At 41.0% G+C, this 23,443-nt stretch overlaps 6 non-coding genes across 6 annotated transcripts; all 6 read left to right on the top strand.

Moving 5' to 3' along the window:
- Positions 1 to 2,047: 2,047 nt before the first annotated feature.
- LOC132647826 (small nucleolar RNA SNORD109A) lies at positions 2,048 to 2,112 on the top strand. The gene has a single exon (XR_009586167.1). It is a non-coding gene; the product is annotated as a small nucleolar RNA SNORD109A (small nucleolar RNA).
- A 3,506-nt stretch (positions 2,113 to 5,618) lies between these two features.
- On the top strand, positions 5,619 to 5,683 carry LOC132647825 (small nucleolar RNA SNORD109A). The gene has a single exon (XR_009586166.1). It is a non-coding gene; the product is annotated as a small nucleolar RNA SNORD109A (small nucleolar RNA).
- Positions 5,684 to 9,168: 3,485 nt separating this feature from the next.
- LOC132647824 (small nucleolar RNA SNORD109A) lies at positions 9,169 to 9,233 on the top strand. The gene has a single exon (XR_009586165.1). It is a non-coding gene; the product is annotated as a small nucleolar RNA SNORD109A (small nucleolar RNA).
- Positions 9,234 to 12,755: 3,522 nt separating this feature from the next.
- Positions 12,756 to 12,820, top strand: LOC132647426 (small nucleolar RNA SNORD109A). The gene has a single exon (XR_009585794.1). It is a non-coding gene; the product is annotated as a small nucleolar RNA SNORD109A (small nucleolar RNA).
- A 3,472-nt stretch (positions 12,821 to 16,292) lies between these two features.
- LOC132647407 (small nucleolar RNA SNORD109A) lies at positions 16,293 to 16,357 on the top strand. Its single transcript, XR_009585775.1, has one exon. It is a non-coding gene; the product is annotated as a small nucleolar RNA SNORD109A (small nucleolar RNA).
- Positions 16,358 to 19,859: 3,502 nt separating this feature from the next.
- Positions 19,860 to 19,924, top strand: LOC132647402 (small nucleolar RNA SNORD109A). Its single transcript, XR_009585770.1, has one exon. It is a non-coding gene; the product is annotated as a small nucleolar RNA SNORD109A (small nucleolar RNA).
- The last annotated feature ends 3,519 nt before the right edge of the window (positions 19,925 to 23,443 follow it).

Below are 23,443 nucleotides of genomic sequence, written 5' to 3'. Positions count from 1 at the left end.
GCTCTGTTGGATAAACAAGGAGAGAATTCCATGCACAGAGGTTAAATTTCAATGACACCCTGAAATCTCAAAGATACCATTGGGCTTACTGACTTTCACCTCTGTGCAACTTGGTCGTTTTGACTTTGAGAAAGGAGGAGTTAAAAATGACCATACTGCAATGCTATACTCACTGCTTCTTCTTTGCTTTGTCCAACTTCCTCGCTGCCCACTGAGAGGCGTCCACACTGTGCCTGCTGGCACTGGCAAAGATGCTCTCACAGACAGCTTCTGAGGAAGTGATCAGAAGAAGAGAAATCCTTGCCACAGTGGCTAAAATCTGAGGGGATTGGAAGGGAGGAAATGAATTCAATAGTTGGTTCTGGGAAAGACTGAACTGCTGGCAGACTTGAAGGTCGGGACACTTTAGAAAGTCAAGGTTGCCTAGACGCATTTCATTTTCTGATAACCTTCATACTTATTATGTTGCAGGCTAAAACTTGGAGAGGTGCTTCCCTTCTGGCAGGACAGGTAAGTGACGCTGCTTCCCATTGTGTCTTTTGTTTGTAGACAGGCTGCATTCTCGCCTGACGAAATATTTACCTACTGTGTACCACAAGAGATGAGATTTATTTAACATCCCTCTCATGGCTAAACAACCTAGGCTTCATCTTGCCTATTGATGGTGGAACACTTGCTATGGCCCTGGCATTGTAGGGGACTTAGCTAGGTAGACCAAACCCAAGCAAGTGACAAGGATACTAACTAATACCATTAGTATTTTGAGGTGCATTTGGAAAACCAACAGTTGGGTGAAGTTATTCGCATATTTGACTTTCTTTTGAAGCTACCATTGAAGCTTCCAATTCTAAATAATATATCCAGAAGTACTAAGAAAAGCCTTCCCCAAGCTCCTTCCCTTATCGACATTCAAGCTCAAAGAATTAAACTTTTATTTCTGCCCTGACAGGTGTGGAACCCAAAGGAAGATGATAGGGTGTTAGGAGTCTAGACCCCTAGAGCACAGAACAATAACCCTCACAAATTTCATCTATCATTGATCCTCTGGCGTGGATACTAAGAGAGCAACCCATGCGTTTTCACTTCCTTGTAAGTAGCATGGAAACATGCAATCTTGCCCTCTAAAATTCAGGTGAATTGCCATAAAGTTTTCAAAAACCCAAACAGAGCTGACAATGAACCATATTTATTCTTTTTATAAATGATTATGGATTATGTTGAGCCAGAAATCTAGTTGTCCATTGTCAGAACAAAACAAAACAAAACTAAGAATATTTTTGGTATTAAATGCAATGCCTTCCTTCATCTTGGAACCTGGGTGGTGTTGAGTTCATTTGAAGAAACATGACATGAGAGGTGATAAGAAGAGAAGATTCAGGAATCAGGCACACAGAACCCAACTCCTGTCCCTGTCAATGTCCTGTGGGATACCTGGTGATGTATATGGACCAAAATATAGCTTGGCCTGTGTGTTGCTTTTTGTTGTCCAAGGAAATATGGAAGGAGCTGGTGGTCATGGGACATACATCACAAAATCCTCCAGAGCATTGACAATTGCAGGACAACTGGAAGGCTCAATACTGTGCACTGTAAGATGGAGAGGAACATACATGGAAGACAGGGAACCTGAGGAGGAAGTGTAAAGGCGGGTTAACATGACGAGCATAGGATCAAAACCGCAAATTAGGATGCTGAAAAATCTTATCTAGATAGGAAAAAAGTCATTTTGCTTTCTTGAATGTTTTCTCTATTCTTACCAAATCTTTGTTGTAAAGATTAAATACATAAATTCAAGGAACATTCACAGGTACCCGATATGGGGCCAGTGACACCCACCAAAGGCAATGTGTTGACCTCTATTTTTCTCATATGGAGTCAAAGGGGAAAGGCTCTTTAATCCTGTCCTCTGTGTTTCCCCAGAACCTTTGACAGAATGAGCTACATGCCTCCTGCACAGTTTTGAACTTCCTTGTCAAGGCCCAGGAGTCTAGCTCTCTGGGATTTCACTTGGTAGGTGAAAACTCATGTGTTGAGCGAAGTCCTTTCTGGATCTATGATGACAACAGGTCTCTGAGGACGTTGACTGACTTGAACAGATGCGATCTGAGGTCCAGATATGAGGTCCTCGTGAGACCCATGAGGAGTTCAGAGCCTGCCTTGCACTCTTCCCTCTTCAGAGAGGATGAGACTGTGCAGTATGGCATCAGATTCTGAGATTTTTCGAAAAAGGCCTCATAAAAATACCCATACTTGGTTTGATACAATCTTCATTGCTTTCTATTTTCAAAGAGATAGAAATGATTCCAAGTGATAGGGAGACAACCTTTACTATAGGAGTAGGCACATATATCAGGTAGAGATGACTGTAGGTGCAAATGACGTACTCAAAAAATATGTAAGAATTGATGAATTCGAACGTGCTGCTCATTCCTAGTCTCCGGCGATGTACCCTTGCACATATGTGGTAAAGTGTCAGGCTGGGAGGTTAGGGCTCATGCCAGTAGTCCCAAGAATATTGGAGGACAATGACTGCCCTCGCACTTTTCCCAAAGTTGTGTAAAGGCTGACGTATAACTAATAATTAAAGGATCATTCAATTTATATAGAGGGAAAATTGAAATGGTCTTTCCTGTTGGAGGCTGGGTAAATTCTAGATAATAATGGCTAGGTGAGAAACCAGGGCACCTGTTTGAGACATTCCCTAGTTTTATTGGTGTTCATCATTTATGTCTTAGCTGCCAAAATCTTCCAGAGCATGTTGTGTTTACCTATCTCTTTCTCGCATGGAAACCATCTCAGTTGATCCATCATGAGAAATGACAATTGGGCTTTGCTTTCTGTTACTTGTTGTTGTTGTTTTTCTTTTCCTCCTGGGTACATTCATCCTCTTATTGCCGCTAAAACACAGATGCAAATCATCTATTCTAACAAAATTTGCGTGTTACCCAAGATCTATGAAAACAACTATTCCTTTATGAAACAAGGAAAGATATTTCTAAAGAACATGTTGCTAGCTGGTAGACCCACAATCCTGATAATGGATCAGATGCGCTAAATCTTCAATGAAACAAGAAAGAACCACACACTGAATTTTCTTAACATCCTCATGATGAACACAATTAATTCAGAACTGACACACACATATATGTATATATATATATATATATATATATATATATATATATATATATATCTTACTACTAACAGACTTTTACGAAGCTGTAGCATAGGACTCTTGGTAACACTTGCTGGATACACAATTTCTAAAGCCATGTTTGAAGCTTGAATATCCAATCAAGGACATCATGTAATCTCAGATGTGTAGTACAACATACTCGATAAAAAGCAACCCATGTGTATTTGACCACGGGCTAGTCAGTTAGTGCGTAGAAAACATCTTCTTTTCATCAGATTTAACCTGAAGCATGGTAGATGATTCCAACGCTCTTCCAAGTGGAAGACTTGAGTTTTTATGAATCGAGACATGGTAACATACATGTAGACAAAAAGGTACCTTTGGATTCCCCTCTCTTCCAAGATGAGGTTGCATGGCAGGGAAGAAATCTAAAGTCAATTATGGAACACTCTGTTGGATAAACAAGGAGAGAATTCCATGCACAGAGGACAAATTTCAATCACACCCTGAAATCTCAAAGATACCATTGGGCTTACTGACTCTCACCTCTGTGCAACTTGGTCGTTTTGACTTTGAGAAAGGAGGAGTTAAGAATGACCATACTGCAATGCTATACTCACTGCTTCTTCTTTGCTTTGTCCAACTTCCTCGCTGCCCACTGAGAGGCGTCCACACTGTGCCTGCTGGCACTGGCAAAGATGCTCTCACAGACAGCTTCTGAGGAAGTCATCAGAAGAAGAGAAATCCTTGCCACAGTGGCTAAAATCTGAGGCGATTGGAAGGGAGGAAATGAATTCAATAGTTGGTTCTGGGAAAGACTGAAGTGCTGGCAGACTTGAAGGTCGGGACACTTTAGAACGTCAAGGTTGCCTAGACGCATTTCATTTTCTGATAACCTTCATACTTATTATGTTGCAGGCTAAAACTTGGAGAGGTGCTTCCCTTCTGGCAGGACAGGTAAGTGATGCTGCTTCCCATTGTGTCTTTTGTTTGTAGACAGGCTGCATTCTCGCCTGACTAAATATTTACCTACTGTGTACCACAAGAGATGAGATTTATTTAACATCCCTCTCATGGCTAAACAACCTAGGCTTCATCTTGCCTATTGATGGTGGAACACTTGCTATGGCCCTGGCATTGTAGGGGACTTAGCTAGTTAGACCAAACCCAAGCAAGTGACAAGGATACTAACTAATACCATTAGTATTTTGAGGTGCATTTGGAAAACCAACAGTTGGGTGAAGTTATTGGCATATTTGACTTTCTTTTGAAGCTACCATTGAAGCTTCCAATTCTAAATAATTGATAAGGAGCCTTCTCCCAGCTCCTTCACTTATCGACATTCATGCTCAAAGAATTAAACTTTTATTTCTGCCCTGACAGGTGTGGAACCCAAAGGAAGATGATAGGGTGTTAGGAGTCTAGACCCCTAGAGCACAGAACAATAACCCTCACAAATTTCATCTATCCTTGATCCTCTGGCGTGGATACTAAGAGAGCAACCCATGCGTTTTCACTTCCTTGTAAGTAGCATGGAAACATGCAATCTTGCCCTCTAAAATTCAGGTGAATTGCCATAAAGTTTTCAAAAACCCAAACAGAGCTGACAATGAACCATATTTATTCTTTTTATAAATGATTATGGATTATGTTGAGCCAGAAATCTAGTTGTCCATTGTCAGAACAAAACAAAACAAAACTAAGAATATTTTTGGTATTAAATGCAATGCCTTCCTTCATCTTGGAACCTGGGTGGTGTTGAGTTCATTTGAAGAAACATGACATGAGAGGTGATAAGAAGAGAAGGTTCAGGAATCAGGCACACAGAACCCAACTCCTGTCCCTGTCAATGTCCTGTGGGATACCTGGTGATGTATATGGACCAAAATATAGCTTGGCCTGTGTGTTGCTTTTTGTTGTCCAAGGAAATATGGAAGGAGCTGGTGGTCATGCGACATACATCACAAAATCCTCCAGAGCATTGACAATTGCAGGACAACTGGAAGGCTCAATACTGTGCACTGTAAGATGGAGAGGAACATACATGGAAGACAGGGAACCTGAGGAGGAAGTGTAAAGGCGGGTTAACATGATGAGCATAGAATCAAAACCGCAAATTAGGATGTTGAAAAAATCTTATCTAGATAGGAAAAAAGTCATTTTGCTTTCTTGAATGTTTTCTCTATTCTTACCAAATATTTGTTGTAAAGATTAAATACATAAATTCAAGGAACATTCACAGGTACCCGATTTGGGGCCAGTGACACCCACCAAAGGCAATGTGTTGACCTCTATTTTTCTCATATGGTGTCAAAGGGGAAAGGCTCTTTAATCCTGTCCTCTGTGTTTCCCCAGAACCTTTGACAGAATGAGCTACATGCCTCCTGCACAGTTTTGAACTTCCTTGTCAAGGCCCAGGAGTCTAGCTCTCTGGGATTTCACTTGGTAGGTGAAAACTCATGTGTTGAGCGAAGGCCTTTCTGGATCTATGATGACAACAGGTCTCTGAGGACGTTGACTGACTTGAACAGATGCGATCTGAGGTCCAGATATGAGGTCCTCGTGAGACCCATGAGGAGTTCAGAGCCTGCCTTGCACTCTTCCCTCTTCAGAGAGGATGAGGACTGTGCAGTATGGCATCAGATTCTGAGATTTTTCGAAAAAGGCCTCATAACAATACCCATACTTAGTTTGATACAATCTTCATTGCTTTCTATTTTCAAAGAGATAGAAATGATTCCATGTGATAGGGAGACAACCTTTACTATAGGAGTAGGCTCATATATCAGGTAGAGATGACTGTAGGTGCAAATGACGTACTCAAAAAATATGTAAGAACTGATGAATTCGAACGTGCTGCTCATTCCTAGTCTCCGGCGATGTACCCTTGCACATATGTGGTAAAGTGTCAGGCTGGGAGTTTAGGGCTCATGCCAGTAGTCCCAAGAATATTGGAGGACAATGACTGCCCTCGCACTTTTCCCAAAGTTGTGTAAAGGCTGACGTATAACTAATAATTAAAGGATCATTCAATTTATATAGAGGGAAAATTGAAATGGTCTTTCCTGTTGGAGGCTGGGTAAATTCTAGATAATAATGGCTAGGTGAGAAGCCAGGGCACCTGTTGGAGACATTCACTAGTTTTATTGGTGTTCATCATTTATGTCTTAGCTGCCAAAATCTTCCAGAGCATGTTGTGTTTACCTATCTCTTTCTCGCATGGAAACCATCTCAGTTGATCCATCATGAGAAATGACAATTGGGCTTTGCTTTCTGTTATTTGTTGTTGTTGTTTCTGTTTTCCTCCTGGGTACATTCATCCTCTGATTGCCGCTCTCACACAGATGCAAATCATCTATTCTAACAAAATTTGCATGTTACCCAAGATCTATGAAAACAACTATTCCTTTATGTAACAAGGAAGGATATTTCTAAAGAACATGTTGCTAGCTGGTAGACCCACAGTCCTGATAATGGATCAGATGCGCTAACTCTTCAATGAAACAAGAAAGAACCACACACTGAATCTTCTTAACATCCTCATGATGAACATAATTAATTCAGAACTGACACACACATATATGTATATATATATATCTTACTACTAACAGACTTTTACGAAGCTGGAGCATAGGACTCTTGGTAACACTTGCTGGATACACAATTTCTACAGCCATGGTTGAAGCTTGAATATCCAATCAAGGACATCATGTAATCTCAGATGTGTAGTACAACATACTCGATAAAAAGCAACCCAGTGTATTTGACCACGGGCTAGTCAGCTAGTGCGTAGAAAACATCTTCTTTTCATCAGATTTAACCGGAAGCAGGGTAGATGATTCCAACGCTCTTCCAAGTGGAAGACTTGAGTTGCATGAATCGAGACATGGTAACATACATGTAGACAAAAAGGTACCTTTGGATTCCCCTATCTTCCAAGATGAGGTTGCATGGCAGGGAAGAAATCTAAAGTCAATTATGGAACACTCTGTTGGATAAACAAGGAGAGAATTCCATGCACAGAGGACAAATTTCAATGACATCCTGAAATCTCAAAGATACCATTGGGCTTACTGACTTTCACCTCTGTGCAACTTGGTCGTTTTGACTTTGAGAAAGGAGGAGTTCAGAATGACCATACTGCAATGCTATACGCACTGCTTCTTCTTTGCTTTGTCCAACTTCCTCGCTGCCCACTGAGAGGCGTACACAATGTGCCTGTTGGCACTGGCAAAGATGCTCTCACAGATAGCTTCTGAGGAAGTCATCAGAAGAAGAGAAATCCTTGCCACAGTGGCTAAAATCTGAGGGGATTGGAAGGGAGGAAATGAATTCAATATTTGGTTCTGGGAAAGACTGAACTGCTGGCAGACTTGAAGGTCGGGACACTTTAGAAAGTCAAGGTTGCCTAGACGCATTTCCTTTTCTGATAACCTTCATACTTATTATGTTGCAGGCTAAAACTTGGAGAGGTGATTCCCTTCTGGCAGGACAGGTAAGTGACGCTGCTTCCCATTGTGTCTTTTGTTTGTAGGCAGGCTGCATTCTCGCCTGACTAAATATTTACCTACTGTGTACCACAAGAGATGAGAATTATTTAACGTCGCTCTCATGGCTAAACAACCTAGGCTTCGACTTGCCTCTTGATGTGGAACACTTGCTATGGCCCTGGCATTGTAGGGGACTTAGCTAGGTAGTCCCAACCCAAGCAAGTGACAAGGATACTACCTAATACCATTAGTATTTTGAGGTGCATTTGGAAAACCAACAGTTGGGTAAAGTTATTGGCATATTTGACTTTCTTTTGAAGCTACCATTGAAGCTTCCAATTCTAAATAATATATCCAGAAGTACTAAGAAAAGCCTTCTCAGCAGCTCCTTCCATTATCGACATTCAAGCTCAAAGAATTAAACTCTTATTTCTGCTCTGACAGGTGTGGAACCCAAAGGAAGATGATAAGGTGTTAGGAGTCTAGACCCCTAGAGCACAGAACAATAACCCTCACAAATTTCATCTATCCTTGATCCTCTGGCGTGGATACTAAGAGAGCCACCCATGCGTTTTCACTTCCTTGTAAGTAGCATGGAAACATGCAATCTTGCCCTTAAAATTCAGGTGAATTGCCATAAATTTTTCGAAAACTCAAACAGAGCTGACAATAAACCATATTTATTCTTTTTATAAATGATTATGGATTATGTTGAGCCAGAAATCTAGTTGTCCATTGTCGGAACAAAAAAAAACAAAACTAAGAATATTTTTGGTATTAAATGCAATGCCTTCCTTCATCTTGGAAACTGGGTGGTGTTGAGTTCATTTGAAGAAACATGACATGAGAGGTGATACGAAGAGAAGGTTCAGGAATCAGGCACACAGAACCCAACTCCTGTCCCTGTCAATGTCCTGTGGGATACCTGGTGATGTATATGGACCAAAATGTAGCTTGGCCTGTGTTTTGCTTTTTGTTGTCCAAGGAAATATGGAAGGAGCTGGTGGTCATGCGACATACATCACAAATCCTCCAGAGCATTGACAATTGCAGGACAACTGGAAGGCTCAATACTGGGCACTGTAAGATGGAGAGGAACATACATGGAAGACAGGGAACAGGAGGAGGAAGTGTAAAGGCGGGTTAACATGAGGAGCATAGGATCAAAACCGCAAATTAGGATGTTGAAAAAATCTTATCTAGATAGGAAAAAAAGTCATTTTGCTTTCTTGAATGTTTTCTCTATTCTTACCAAATCTTTGTTGTAAAGATTAAATACATAAGTTCAGGGAACATTCACAGGTACCCGATTTGGGGCCAGTGACACCCACCAAAGGCAATGTGTTGACCTCTATTTTTCTCATATGGTGTCAAAGGGGAAAGGCTCTTTAATCCTGTCCTCTGTGTTTCCCCAGAACCTTTGACAGAATGAGCTACATGCCTCCTGCACAGTTTTGAACTTCCTTGTCAAGGGCCAGGAGTCTAGCTCTCTGGGGTTTCACTTGGTAGGTGAAAACTCATGTGTTGAGCGAAGGCCTTTCTGGATCTATGATGACAACAGGTCTCTGAGGACGTTGACTGACTTGAACAGATGCGATCTGAGGTCCAGATATGAGGTCCTCGTGAGAACCATGAGGATTTCAGAGCTTGCCTTGCACTCTTCCCTCTTCAGAGAGGATGAGAACTGTGCAGTATGGCATCAGATTCTGAGATTTTTCGAAAAAGGCCTCATAACAGTACCCATACTTGGTTTGATACAATCTTCATTGCTTTCTATTTTCAAAGAGATAGAAATGATTCCAAGTGATAGGGAGACAACCTTTACTATAGGAATAGGCACATATATCAGATAGAGATGACTGTAGGTGCAAATGACGTACTCAAAAAATATGTAAGAACTGATGATTTATATGTAAGAACGTGCTGCTCATTCCTAGTCTCCGGCGATGTACCCTTGCACATATGTGGTAAAGTGTCAGGAGGGGAGGTTAGGGCTCATGCCAGTAGTCCCAAGAATATTGGAGGACAAGGACTGCCCTCCCACTTTACCCAAAGTTGTGTAAAGGCTGACGTATAACTAATAATTAAAGGATCATTCAATTTATATAGAGGGAAAATTGAAATGGTCTTTCCTGCTGGAGGCTGGGTAAATTCTAGATAATAATGGCTAGGTGAGAAGCCAGGGCACCTGTTGGAGACATTCCCTAGTTTTATTGGTGTTCATCATTTATGTCTTAGCTGCCAAAATCTTCCAGAGCAAAATGTGTTTGCCTATCTCTCTCTCGCATGGAAACCATCTCAGTTGATCCATCATGAGAAATGACAATTGGGCTTTGCTTTCTGTTATTTGTTGTTGTTGTTTCTGTTTTCCTCCTGGGTACATTCATCCTCTGATTGCCGCTCTCACACAGATGCAAATCATCTATTCTAACAAAATTTGCGTGTTACCCAAGATCTATGAAAACAACTATTCCTTTATGAAACAAGGAAAGATATTTCTAAAGAACATGTTGCTAGCTGATAGACCCACAATCCTGATAATGGATCAGACGCGCTAACTCTCCAATGAAACAAGAAAGAACCACACACTGAATCTTCTTAACATCCTCATGATGAACACAATTAATTCAGAACTGACACACACATATATGTATATATATATATATATATATATATATATATATATATATATCTTGATACTAACAGACTTTTACGAAGCAGGAGTATAGGACTCTTCCTAACACTTGCTGGATACACAATTTCTAAAGCCATGGTTGAAGCTTGAATATCCAATTAAGGACATCATGTAATCTCAGATGTGTAGTACAACATACTCGATAAAAAGCAACCCATGTGTATTTGACCACGGGCTAGTCAGTTAGTGCGTAGAAAACATCTTCTTTTCATCAGATTTAACCTGAATGATGGTAAATGATTGCAACGCTCTTCCAAGTGGAAGACTTGAGTTGCATGAATCGAGACATGGTAACATACATGTAGACAAAAAGGTACCTTTGGATTCCCCTCTCTTCCAAGATGAGGTTGCATGGCAGGGAAGAAATCTAAAGTCAATTATGGAACACTCTGTTGAATAAACAAGGAGAGAATTCCATGCACAGAGGACAAATTTCAATGACACTCTGAAATCTCAAAGATACCATTGGGCTTACTGACTTTCACCTCTGTGCAAGTTGGTCGTTTTGACTTTGAGAAAGGAGGAGTTAAGAATGACGATACTGCAATGCTATACGCACTGCTTCTACTTTGCTTTGTCCAACTTCCACGCTGCCCACTGAGAAGCGTCCAAACTGTGCCTGCTGGCACTGGCAAAGATGCTCTCACAGACAGCTTCTGAGGAAGTCATCAGAAGAAGAGAAATCCTTGCCACAGTGGCTAAAATCTGAGGGGATTGGAAGGGAGGAAATGAATTCAATAGTTGGTTCTGGGAAAGACTGAACTGCTGGCAGACTTGAAGGTCGGGACACTTTAGAAAGTCAAGGTTGCCTAGACGCATTTTCTTTTCTGATAACCTTCATACTTACTATGTTGCAGGCTAAAACTTGGAGTGGTGCTTCCCTTCTGGCAGGACAGGTAAGTGACGCTGCTTCCCATTGTGTCTTTTGTTTGTAGGCAGGCTGCATTCTCGCCTGACTAAATATTTACCTACTGTGTACCACTAGAGATGAGATTTATTTAACGTCCCTCTCATGACTAAACAACCTAGGCTTCGTCTTGCCTCTTGATGGTGGAACACTTGCTATGGCCCTGGCATTGTAGGGGACTTAGCTAGGTAGTCCCAACCCAAGCAAGTGACAAGGATACTACCTAATACCATTAGTATTTTGAGGTGCATTTGGAAAACCAACAGTTGGGTGAAGTTATTGGCATATTTGACTTTCTTTTGAAGCTACCATTGAAGCTTCCAATTCTAAATAATATATCCAGAAGTACTAAGAAAAGCCTTCTCCCAGCTCCTTCCCTTATGGACATTCAAGCTCAAAGAATTAAACTCTTCTTTCTGCCCTGACAGGTGTGGAACCCAAAGGAAGATGATAGGGTGTTAGGAGTCTAGAAACCTAGAGCACAGAACAATAACCCTGACAAATTTCATCTATCCTTGATCCTCTGGCGTGGATACTAAGAGAGCAACCCATGCATTTTCACTTCCTTGTAAGTAGCATGGAAACATGCAATCTTGCCCTCTAAAATTCAGGTGAATTGCCATAAAGTTTTCGAAAACCCAAACAGAGCTGACAATGAACCATATTTATTCTTTTTATAAATGATTATGCATTATGTTGAGCCAGAAATCTAGTTGTCCATTGTCAGAACAAAACAAAACAACACTAAGAATATTTTTGGTATTAAATGCAATGCCTTCCTTCATCTTGGAACCTGGGTGGTGTTGAGTTCATTTGAAGAAACATGACATGAGAGCTGATACGAAGAGAAGGTTTAGGAATCAGGCACACAGAACCCAACTCCTGTCGTTGTCAATGTCCTGTGGGATAACTGGTGATGTATATGGACCAAAATGTAGCTTGGCCTGTGTGTTGCTTTTTGTTGTCCAAGGAAATATGGAAGGAGCTGGTGGTCATGCGACATACATCACAAAATCCTCCAGAGCATTGACAATTGCAGGACAACTGGAAGGCTCAATACTGTGCACTGTAAGATGGAGAAGAACATACATGGAAGACAGGGAACAGGAGGAGGAAGTGTAAAAGCGGGTTAACATGAAGAGCATAGAATCGAAACCGCAAATTAGGATGTTGAAAAAATCTTATCTAGATAGGAAAAAAACTCATTTTGCTTTCTTGAATGTTTTCTCTATTCTTACCAAATCTTGTTGTAAAGATTAAATACATAAGTTCAGGGAACATTCACAGGTACCCGATTTGGGGCCAGTGACACCCACCAAAAGCAATGTGTTGACCTCTATTTTTCTCATATGGTGTCAAAGGGGAAAGGCTCTTTAATCCTGTCCTCTGTGTTTCCCCAGAACCTTTGACAGAATGAGCTACATGCCTCCTGCACAGTTTTGAACTTCCTTGTCAAGGCCCAGGAGTCTATCTCTCTGGGGTTTCACTTGGTAGGTGAAAACTCATGTGTTGAGCGAAGGCCTTTCTGGATATATGATGACAACAGGTATCTGAGGACGTTGACTGACTTGAACAGATGCGATCTGAGGTCCAGATATGAGGTCCTCGTGAGACCCATGAGGAGTTCAGAGCCTGCCTTGCACTCTTCCCTCTTCAGAGAGGATGAGAACTGTGCAGTATGGCATCAGATTCTGAGATTTTTCGAAAAAGGCCTCATAAGAGTACCATACTTGGTTTGATACAATCTTCATTGCTTTCTATTTTCAAAGAGATAGAAATGATTCAAAGTGATAGGGAGACAACCTTTACTATAGGTTTAGGCACATATATCAGGTAGAGATGACTGTAGGTGCAAATGACGTACTCAAAAAATATGTAAGAACTGATGAATTATATGTAAGAACGTGCTGCTCATTCCTAGTCTCCGGCGATGTACCCTTGCACATATGTGATAAAGTGTCAGGAGGGGAGGTTAGGGCTCATGCCAGTAGTCCCAAGAATATTGGAGGACAAGGACTGCCCTCGCACTTTACCCAAAGTTGTGTAAAGGCTGACGTATAACTAATAATTAAAGGATCATTCAATTTATATAGAGGGAAAATTGAAATGGTCTTTCCTGCTGGAGGCTGGGTAAATTCTAGATAATAATGGCTAGGTGAGAAGCCAGGGCACCTGTTGGATACATTCCCTAGTTTTATTGGTGTTCATCATTTATGTCTTAGCTGCCAAAATCTTCCAGAGCATGTTGTGTTTACCTATCTCTCTCTCGCATGGAAACCATCTCAGTTGATCCATCATGAGAAATGACAATTGGGCTTTGCATTCTGTTATTTGTTGTTGTTGTTTCTGTTTTCCTCCTGGGTACATTCATCCTCTGATATCCGCTCTCACACAGATGCAAATCATCTATTCTAACAAAATTTGCGTGTTAACCAAGATCTATGGAAACAACTATTCCTTTATGAAACAAGGAAAGATATTTCTAAAGAACATGTTGCTAGCTGGTAGACCCACAGTCCTGATAATGGATCAGATGCGCTAACTCTTCAATGAAACAAGAAAGAACCACACACTGAATCTTCTAAACATCCTCATGATGAACACAATTAATTCATAACTGACACACACATATATGTATATATATATATATATCTTACTACTAAGAGACTTTGACAAAGCTGTAGCATAGGACTCTTGGTAACACTTGCTGGATACACAATTTCTAAAGCCATGGTTGAAGCTTGAATATCCAATCAAGGACATCATGTAATCTCAGATGTGTAGTACAACATACTCTATTAAAAAGCAACCCATGAGTATTTGACCACAGGCTAGTCAGTTAGTGCGTACAAAACATCTTCTTTTCATCAGATTTAACCTGAAGCATGGTAGATGATTCCAACGCACTTCCAAGTGGAAGACTTGAGTTCCATGAATCGAGACATGGTAACATACATGTAGACAAAAAGGTACCTTTGGATTCCCCTCTCTTCCAAGATGAGGTAGCATGGCAGGGAAGAAATCTAAAGTCAATTATGGTACACTCTGTTGGATAAACAAGGAGAGAATTCCATGCACAGAGGACAAATTTCAATGACACCCTGAAATCTCAAAGATACCATTGGGCTTCTGACTTTCACCTCTGTGCAACTTGGTCGTTTTGACTTTGAGAAAGGAGGAGTTAAAAATGACCATACTGCAATGCTATACTCACTGCTTCTTCTTTGCTTTGTCCAACTTCCTCGCTGCCCACTGAGATGCGTCCACACTGTGCCTGCTGGCACTGGCAAAGATGCTCTCACAGACAGCTTCTGAGGAAGTCATCAGAAGAAGAGAAATCCTTGCCACAGTGGCTAAAATCTGAGGGGATTGGAAGGGAGGAAATTAATTCAATAGTTGGTTCTGGGAAAGACTGAACTGCTGGCAGACTTGAAGGTCGGGACACTTTAGAAAGTCAAGGTTGCCTAGACGCATTTCCTTTTCTGATAACCTTCATACTTATTATGTTACAGGCTAAAACTTGGAGAGGTGCTTCCCTTCTGGCAGGACAGGTAAGTGACGCTGCTTCCCATTTTGTCTTTTGTTTGTAGGCAGGCTGCATTCTCGCCTGACGAAATATTTACCTACTGTGTACCACAATGGATGAGAATTATTTATCGTCCCTCTCATGGCTAAACAACCTAGGTTTCGTCTTGCCTCTTGATGGTGGAACACTTGTTATGGCCCTGGCATTGTAGGGGACTTAGCTAGGTAGTCCCAACCCAAGCAAGTGACAAGGATACTACCTAATACCATTAGTATAGTTGGGTGAAGTTATTGGCATATTTGACTTTCTTTTCTAGCTACCCTTGAAGCTTCCAATTCTAAATAATATATCCAGAAGTACTAAGAAAAGCCTTCTCCCAGCTCCTTCCCTTATCGACATTCAAGCTCAAAGAATTAAACTCTTATTTCTGCCCTGACAGGTGTGGAACCCAAAGGAAGATGATAGGGTGTTAGGAGTCTAGACCCCTAGAGCACAGAACAATAACCCTCACAAATTTCATCTATCCTTGATCCTCTGGCATAGATACTAAGAGAGCCACCCATGCGTTTTCACTTCCTTGTAAGTAGCATGGAAACATGCATTCTTGCCTTCTAAAATTCAGGTGAATTGCCATAAAGTTTTCGAAAACCCAAACAGAGCTGACAATGAACCATATTTATTCTTTTTATAAATGATTATGCATTATGTTGAGCCAGAAAACTTGTTGTCCATTGTCAGAACAAAACAAAACAAAACTAAGAATATTTTTGGTATTAAATGCAATGCCTTCCTTCATCTTGGAAACTGGGTGGTGTTGAGTTCATTTGAAGAAACATGACATGAGAGGTGATACGAAGAGAAGGTTCAGGAATCAGGCACACAGAAACCAACTCCTGTCCCTATCAATGTCCTGTGGGATACCTGGTGATGTATATGGACCAAAATGTAGCTTGGCCTGTGTGTTGCTTTTTGTTGTCCAAGGAAATATGGAAGGAGTTAGTGGTCATGCGACATACATCACAAAATCCTCCAGAACATTGACAATTGCAGGACAACTGGAAGGCTCAATACTGGGCACTGAAAGATGGAGAGGAACATACATGGAAGACAGGGAACAGGAGGAGGAAGTGTAAAGGCGGGTTAACATGAGGAGCATAGAATCGAAACCGCAAATTAGGATGTTGAAAAAATCTTATCTAGATAGGAAAAAAACTCATTTTGCTTTCTTGAATGTTTTCTCTATTCTTACCAAATCTTTGTTGTAAAGATTAAATACATAAGTTCAGGGAACATTCACAGGTACCCGATTTGGGGCCAGTGACACCCACCAAAGGCAATGTGTTGACCTCTATTTTTCTCATATGGTGTCAAAGGGGAAAGGCTCTTTAATCCTGTCCTCTGTGTTTCCCCAGAACCTTTGACAGAATGAGCTACATGCCTCCTGCACAGTTTTGAACTTCCTTGTCAAGGCCCAGGAGTCTAGCTCTCTGGGTTTCACTTGGTAGGTGAAAACTCATGTGTTGAGCGAAGGCCTTTCAAGATCTATGATGACAACAGGTATCTGAGGACGTTGACTGACTTGAACAGATGCGATCTGAGGTCCAGATATGAGGTCCTCGTGAGACCCATGAGGAGTTCAGAGCCTGCCTTGCACACTTCCCTCTTCAGAGAGGATGAGAACTGTGCTGTATGGCATCAGATTCTGAGATTTTTCGAAAAAGGCCTCATAACAGTACCATACTTTTTTGATACAATCTGCATTACTTTCTATTTTCAAAGAGATAGAAATGATTCCAAGTGATAGGGAGACAACCTTTACTATAGGAGTAGGCACATATATCAGGTAAAGATGACTGTAGGTGCAAATGACGTACTCCAAAAATATGTAAGAACTGATGAATTCGAACGTGCTGCTCATTCCTAGTCTACGGCGATGTACCCTTGCACATATGTGGTAAAGTGTAAGGAGGGGAGGTTAGGGCTCATGCCAGTAGTCCCAAGAATATTGGAGGACAATGACTGCCCTCGCACTTTACCAAAAGTTGTGTAAATGCTGACGTATAACAAATAATTAAAGGATCATTCAATTTATATAGAGGGAAAATTGAAATGGTCTTTCCTGTTGGAGGCTGGGTAAATTCTAGAAAATAATGGCTAGGTGAGAAGCCAGGGCATCTGTTTGAGACATTCCCTAGTTTTATTGGTGTTCATCATTTATGTCTTAGCTGCCAAAATCTTCCAGAGCATGTTGTGTTTACCTATCTCTCTCTCGCATGGAAACCATCTCAGTTGATCCATCATGAGAAATGACAATTGGGCTTTGCTTTCTGTTATTTGTTGTTGTTGTTTCTCTTTTCCTCCTGGGTACATTCATCCTCTTATTGTCGCTCTCACACAGATGCAAATCATCTATTCTAACAAAATTTGCGTGTTACCCAAGATCTATGAAAACAACTATTCCTTCATGAAACAAGGAAAGATATTTCTAAAGAACATGTTGCTAGCTGGTAGATCTACAATCCTGATAATGGATCAGAGGCGCTAACTCTCCAATGAAACAAGAAAGAACCACACACTGAATCTTCTTAACATCCTCATGATGAACACAATTAATTCAGAACTGACACACACATACATGTATATATATATATATATATATATATATATCTTACTACTAACAGACTTTTACGAAGTTGGAGCATAGGACTCTTGGTAACACTTGCTGGATACACAATTTCTAAAGCCATGGTTGAAGTTTGAATATCCAAACAAGGACATCATGTAATCTCAGATGTGTAGTACAAAATACTCGATAAAAAGCAACCCATGTGTATTTGACCACGGGCTAGTCAGTTAGTGCGTAGAAAACATCTTCTTTTCATCAGATTTAACCTGAAGCATGGTAGATGATTCCAATGCTCTTCCAAGTGGAAGACTTGAGTTCCATGAATCGAGACATGGTAACATACATGTAGACAAATAAGTACCTTTGGATTCCCCTCTCTTCCAAGATGAGGTTGCATGGCAGGGAAGAAATCTAAAGTCAATTATGGAACACTCTGTTGGATAAACAAGGAGAGAATTCCATGCACAGAGGACAAATTTCAATGACACCCTGAAATCTCAAAGATACCATTGGGCTTACTGACTTTCACCTCTGTGCAACTTGGTCGTTTTGACTTTTTGAAAGGAGGAGTTAAAAATGACCATACTGCAATGCTATACTCACTGCTTCTTCTTTGCTTTGTCCAACTTCCTCGTTGCCCACTGAGAGGAGTCCACACTGTGCCTGCTGGCACTGGCAAAGATGCTCTCACAGACAGCTTCTGAGGAAGTCATCAGAAGAAGAGAAATCCTTGCCACAGTGGCTAAAATCTGAGGGGATTGGAAGGGAGGAAATGAATTCAATAGTTGGTTCTGGGAAAGACTGAACTGCTGGCAGACTTGAAGGTCGGGACACTTTAGAAAGTCAAGGTTGCCTAGACGCATTTCCTTTTCTGATAACCTTCATACTTATTATGTTGCAGGCTAAAACTTGGAGAGGTGCTTCCCTTCTGGCAGGACAGGTAAGTGACGCTGCTTCCCATTGTGTCTTTTGTTTGTAGGCAGGCTGCATTCTCGCCTGACGAAATATTTACCTACTGTGTACCACAAGAGATGAGAATTATTTAACGTCCCTCTCATGGCTAAACAACCTAGGCTTTGTCTTGCCTCTTGATGGTGGAACACTTGCTATGGCCCTGGCATTGTAGGGGACTTAGCTAGGTAGTCACATCCCAAGCAAGTGACAAGGATACTACCTAATACCATTAGTATTTTGAGGTGCATTTGGAAAACCAACAGTTGGGTGAAGTTATTGGCATATTTGACTTTCTTTTGAAGCTACCATTGAAGCTTCCAATTCTAAATAATATATCCAGAAGTACTAAGAAAAGCCTTCTCCCAGCTCCTTCCCTTATCGACACTCAAGCTCAAAGAATTAAACTCTTATTTCTGCCCTGACAGATGTGGAACCCTAAGGAAGGTGATGGGGTGTTAGGAGTCTTGACCCCTAGAGCACAGAAAAATAACCCTCACAAATTTCATCTATCCTTGATCCTCTGGCGTGGATACTAAGAGAGCAACCCATGCGTTTTCACTTCCTTGTTAGTAGCATGGAAACATGCAATCTTGCCCTCTAAAATTCAGGTGAATTGCCATAAAGTTTTCGAAAACCCAAACAGAGCTGACAATGAACCATATTTATTCTTTTTATAAATGATTATGGATTATGTTGAGCCAGAAATCTAGTTGTCCATTGTCAGAACAAAACAAAACAAAACTAAGAATATTTTTGGTATTAAATGCAATGTCTTCCTTCATCTTGGAAACTGGGTGGTGTTGAGTTCATTTGAAGAAACATGACATGAGAGGTGATAAGAAGAGAAGGTTCAGGAATCAGGCACACAGAACCCAACTCCTGTCCCTGTCAATGTCCTGTGGGATACCTGGTGATGTATATGGACCAAAATGTAGCTTGGCCTGTGTGTTGCTTTTTGTTGTCCAAGGAAATATGGATGGAGCTGGTGGTCATGCGACATACATCACAAAATCCTCCAGAGCATTGACAATTGCAGGACAACTGAAAGGCTCAATACTGTGCACTGTAAGATGGAGAGGAACATACATGGAAGACAGGGAACAGGAGGAGGAAGTGTAAAGGCGGGTTAACATGAAGAGCATAGAATCAAAACCGCAAATTAGGATGTTGAAAAAATCTTATCTAGATAGGAAAAAAAGTCATTTTGCTTTCTTGAATGTTTTCTCTCTTCTTACCAAATCTTTGTTGTAAAGATTAAATACATAAGTTCAAGGAACATTCACATGTACCCGATTTGGGGCCAGTGACACCCACCAAAGGCAATGTGTTGACCTCTATTTTTCTCATATGGTGTCAAAGGGGAAAGGCTCTTTAATCCTGTCCTCTGTGTTTCCCCAGAACCTTTGACAGAATGAGCTACATGCCTCCTGCACAGTTTTGAACTTCCTTGTCAAGGCCCAGGAGTCTAGCTCTCTGGGGTTTCACTTGGTAGGTGAAAACTCATGTGTTGAGCAAAGGCCTTTCTGGATCTATTATGACAACAGGTCTCTGAGGACGTTGACTGACTTGAACAGATGCGATCTGAGGTCCAGATATGAGGTCCTCGTGAGACCCATGAGGATTTCAGAGCCTGCCTTGCACTCTTCCCTCTTCAGAGAGGATGAGAACTGTGCAGTATGGCATCAGATTCTGAGATTTTTCGAAAAAGGCCTCATAACTGTACCCGTACTTGGTTTGATACAATCTTCATTGGTTTCTATTTTCAAAGAGATAGAAATGATTCCAAGTGATAGGGAGACAACCTTTACTATAGGAGTAGGCACATATATCAGGTAGAGATGACTGTAGGTGCAAATGACGTACTCAAAAAATATGTAAGAACTGATGAATTCGAACGTGCTGCTCATTCCTAGTCTCCGGCGATGAACCTTGCACATATGTGGTAAAGTGTCAGGAGGGGAGTTTAGGGCTCATGCCAGTAGTCCCAAGAATATTGGAGGACAATGACTGCTTTCGCACTTTACCCAAAGTTGTGTAAAGACTGACGTATAACTAATAATTAAAGGATCATTCAATTTAAATAGAGGGAAAATTGAAATGGTCTTTCCTGTTGGAGGCTGGGTAAATTCTAGATAATAATGGCTAGGTGAGAAGCCAGGGCACCTGTTTGAGACATTCCCTAGTTTTATTGGTGTTCATCATTTATGTCTTAGCTGCCAAAAACTTCCAGAGCATGTTGTGTTTACCTATCTCTCTCTCGCATGGAAACCATCTCAGTTGATCCATCATGAGAAATGACAATTGGGCTTTGCTTTCTGTTATTTGTTGTTGTTGTTTCTGTTTTCCTCCTGGGTACATTCATCCTCTGATTGCCGCTCTCACACAGATGCAAATCATCTATTCTAACAAAATTTGCGTGTTACCCAAGATCTATGAAAACAACTATTCCTTTATGAAACAAGGAAAGATATTTCTAAAGAACATGTTGCTATCTGGTAGACCCACAGTCCTGATAATGGATCAGATGCGCTAACTCTTCAAAGAAACAAGAAAGAACCACACACTGAATCTTCTTAACATCCTCATGATGAACACAATTAATTCAGAAATGACACACACATATATGTGTATATATATATATATATATATATATATATATATATATATATATATCTTATTACTAACAGACTTTTACGAAGCTGGAGAATAGGACTCTTGGTAACACTTGCTGGATACACAATTTCTAAAGCCATGGTTGAAGCTTGAATATCCAATCAAGGACATCATGTAATCTCAGATGTGTAGTACAACATACTCGATAAAAAGCAACCCATGTGTATTTGACCACGGGCTAGTCAGGTAGTGCGTAGAAAACATCTTCTTTTCATCATATTTAACCTGAAGCATTGTAGATGATTCCAACGCTCTTCCAAGTGGAAGACTTGAGTTCCATGAATCGAGACATGGTAACATACATGTAGACAAAAAGGTACCTTTGGATTCCCCTCTCTTCCAAGATGAGTTTGCATGGCAGGGAAGAAATCTAAAGTCAATTATGGAACACTCTGTTGAATAAACAAGGAGAGAATTCCATGCACAGAGGACAAATTTCAATGACACCCTGAAATCTCAAAGATACCATTGGGCTTACTGACTTTCACCTCTGTGCAACTTGGTCGTTTTGACTTTGAGAAAGGAGGAGTTAAGAATGACCATACTGCAATGCTATACGCACTGCTTCTACTTTGCTTTGTCCAACTTCCTCGCTGCCCACTGAGAGGTGTCCACACTGTGCCTGCTGGCACTGGCAAAGATGCTCTCACAGACAGCTTCTGAGGAAGTCATCAGAAGAAGAGAAATCCTTGCCACAGTGGCTAAAATCTGAGGGGATTCGAAGGGAGGAAATGAATTCAATAGTTGTTTCTGGGAAAGACTGAAGTGCTGGCAGACTTGAAGGTCGGGACACTTTAGAAAGTCAAGGTTGCCTAGACGCATTTCCTTTTCTGATAACCTTCATACTTATTATGTTGCAGGCTAAAACTTGGAGAGGAGCTTCCCTTCTGGCAGGACAGGTAAGTGACGCTGCTTCCCATTATGTCTTTTGTTTGTAGGCAGGCTGCATTCTCGCCTGACTAAATATTTACCTACTGTGTACCATTAGAGATGAGATTTATTTAACGTCCCTCTCATGGCTAAACAACCTAGGCTTCATCTTGCCTCTTGAGGGTTGAACAATTGCTAATGCCCTGGCATTGTAGGGGACTTAGCTAGGTAGTCCCAACCCAAGCAAGTGACAAGGATACTACCTAATACCATTAGTATTTTGAGGTGCATTTGGAAAACCAACAGTTGGGTGAAGTTATTGGCATATTTGACTTTCTTTTGAAGCTACCATTGAAGCTTCCAATTCTAAATAATATATCCAGAAGTACTAAGAAAAGCCTTCGCCCAGCTCCTTCCCTTATCGACACTCAAGCTCAAAGAATTAAACTCTTATTTCTGCCCTGACAGATGTGGAACCCAAAGGAAGATGATAGGGTGTTAGGAGTCTAGACCCCTAGAGCACAGAACAATAACCCTCAAAAATTTCATCTATCCTTGATCCTCTGGCGTGGATACTAAGACAGCAACCCATGCGTTTTCACTTCCTTGTTAGTAGCATGGAAACATGCAATCTTGCCCTCTAAAATTCAGGTGAATTGCCATAAAGTTTTCGAAAACCCAAACAGAGCTGACAATGAACCATATTTATTCTTTTTATAAATGATTATGGATTATGTTGAGCCAGAAATCTAGTTGTCCATTGTCAGAACAAAACAAAACAAAACTAAGAATATTTTTGGTATTAAATGCAATGCCTTCCTTCATCTTGGAAACTGGGTGGTGTTGAGTTCATTTGAAGAAACATGACATGAGAGGTGATAAGAAGAGAAGGTTCAGGAATCAGGAACACAGAACCCGACTCCTGTCCCTGTCAATGTCCTGTGGGATACCTGGAAATATATATGGACCTAAATGTAGCTTGGCTTGTGTGTTCCAATTTGTTGTCCAAGGAAATATGGAACGAGCTGGTGGTCATGTGACATACATCACAAAATCCTCCAGAGCATTGACAATTGCAGGACAACTGGAAGGCTCAATACTGGGCACTGTAAGATGGAGAGGAACATACATGGAAGAAAGGAACAGGAGGAGGAATCCTAAAGTAGGGTTAAGAGGAAGAGCATAGAATCAAAACCGCAAATTAGGATGTTGAAAAAATCTTATCTAGATAGGAACAAAGTCATTTTGCTTACTTGAATGTTTTCTCTATTCTTACCAAAATCTCTGTTGTAAAGATTAAGTACATAATTTCAGGGAACATTCACAGCTACCCGATTTGGGGCCAGTGACACCCACCAAATGCAATGTTTTGACCTCTATTTTTCTCATATGGTGTCAGAGGGGAAAGGCTCTTCAATCCTGTCAATGTGTTTCCCCACCACCTTTGACAGAATGAGCTACATACCTCCTGCACAGTTGTGAACTTCCTTGTCAAGGCCCAGGAGTCTAGCTCTCTGGGGTTTCACTTGGTAGGTGAAAACTCATGTGTTGAGCGAAGGTCTTTCT

This window comes from Meriones unguiculatus, chromosome 14 (genome assembly GCF_030254825.1).
Source record: "Meriones unguiculatus strain TT.TT164.6M chromosome 14, Bangor_MerUng_6.1, whole genome shotgun sequence".
NCBI lineage: Eukaryota > Metazoa > Chordata > Mammalia > Rodentia > Muridae > Meriones > Meriones unguiculatus.
This window is presented reverse-complemented; position numbering and strand designations above follow the sequence as displayed.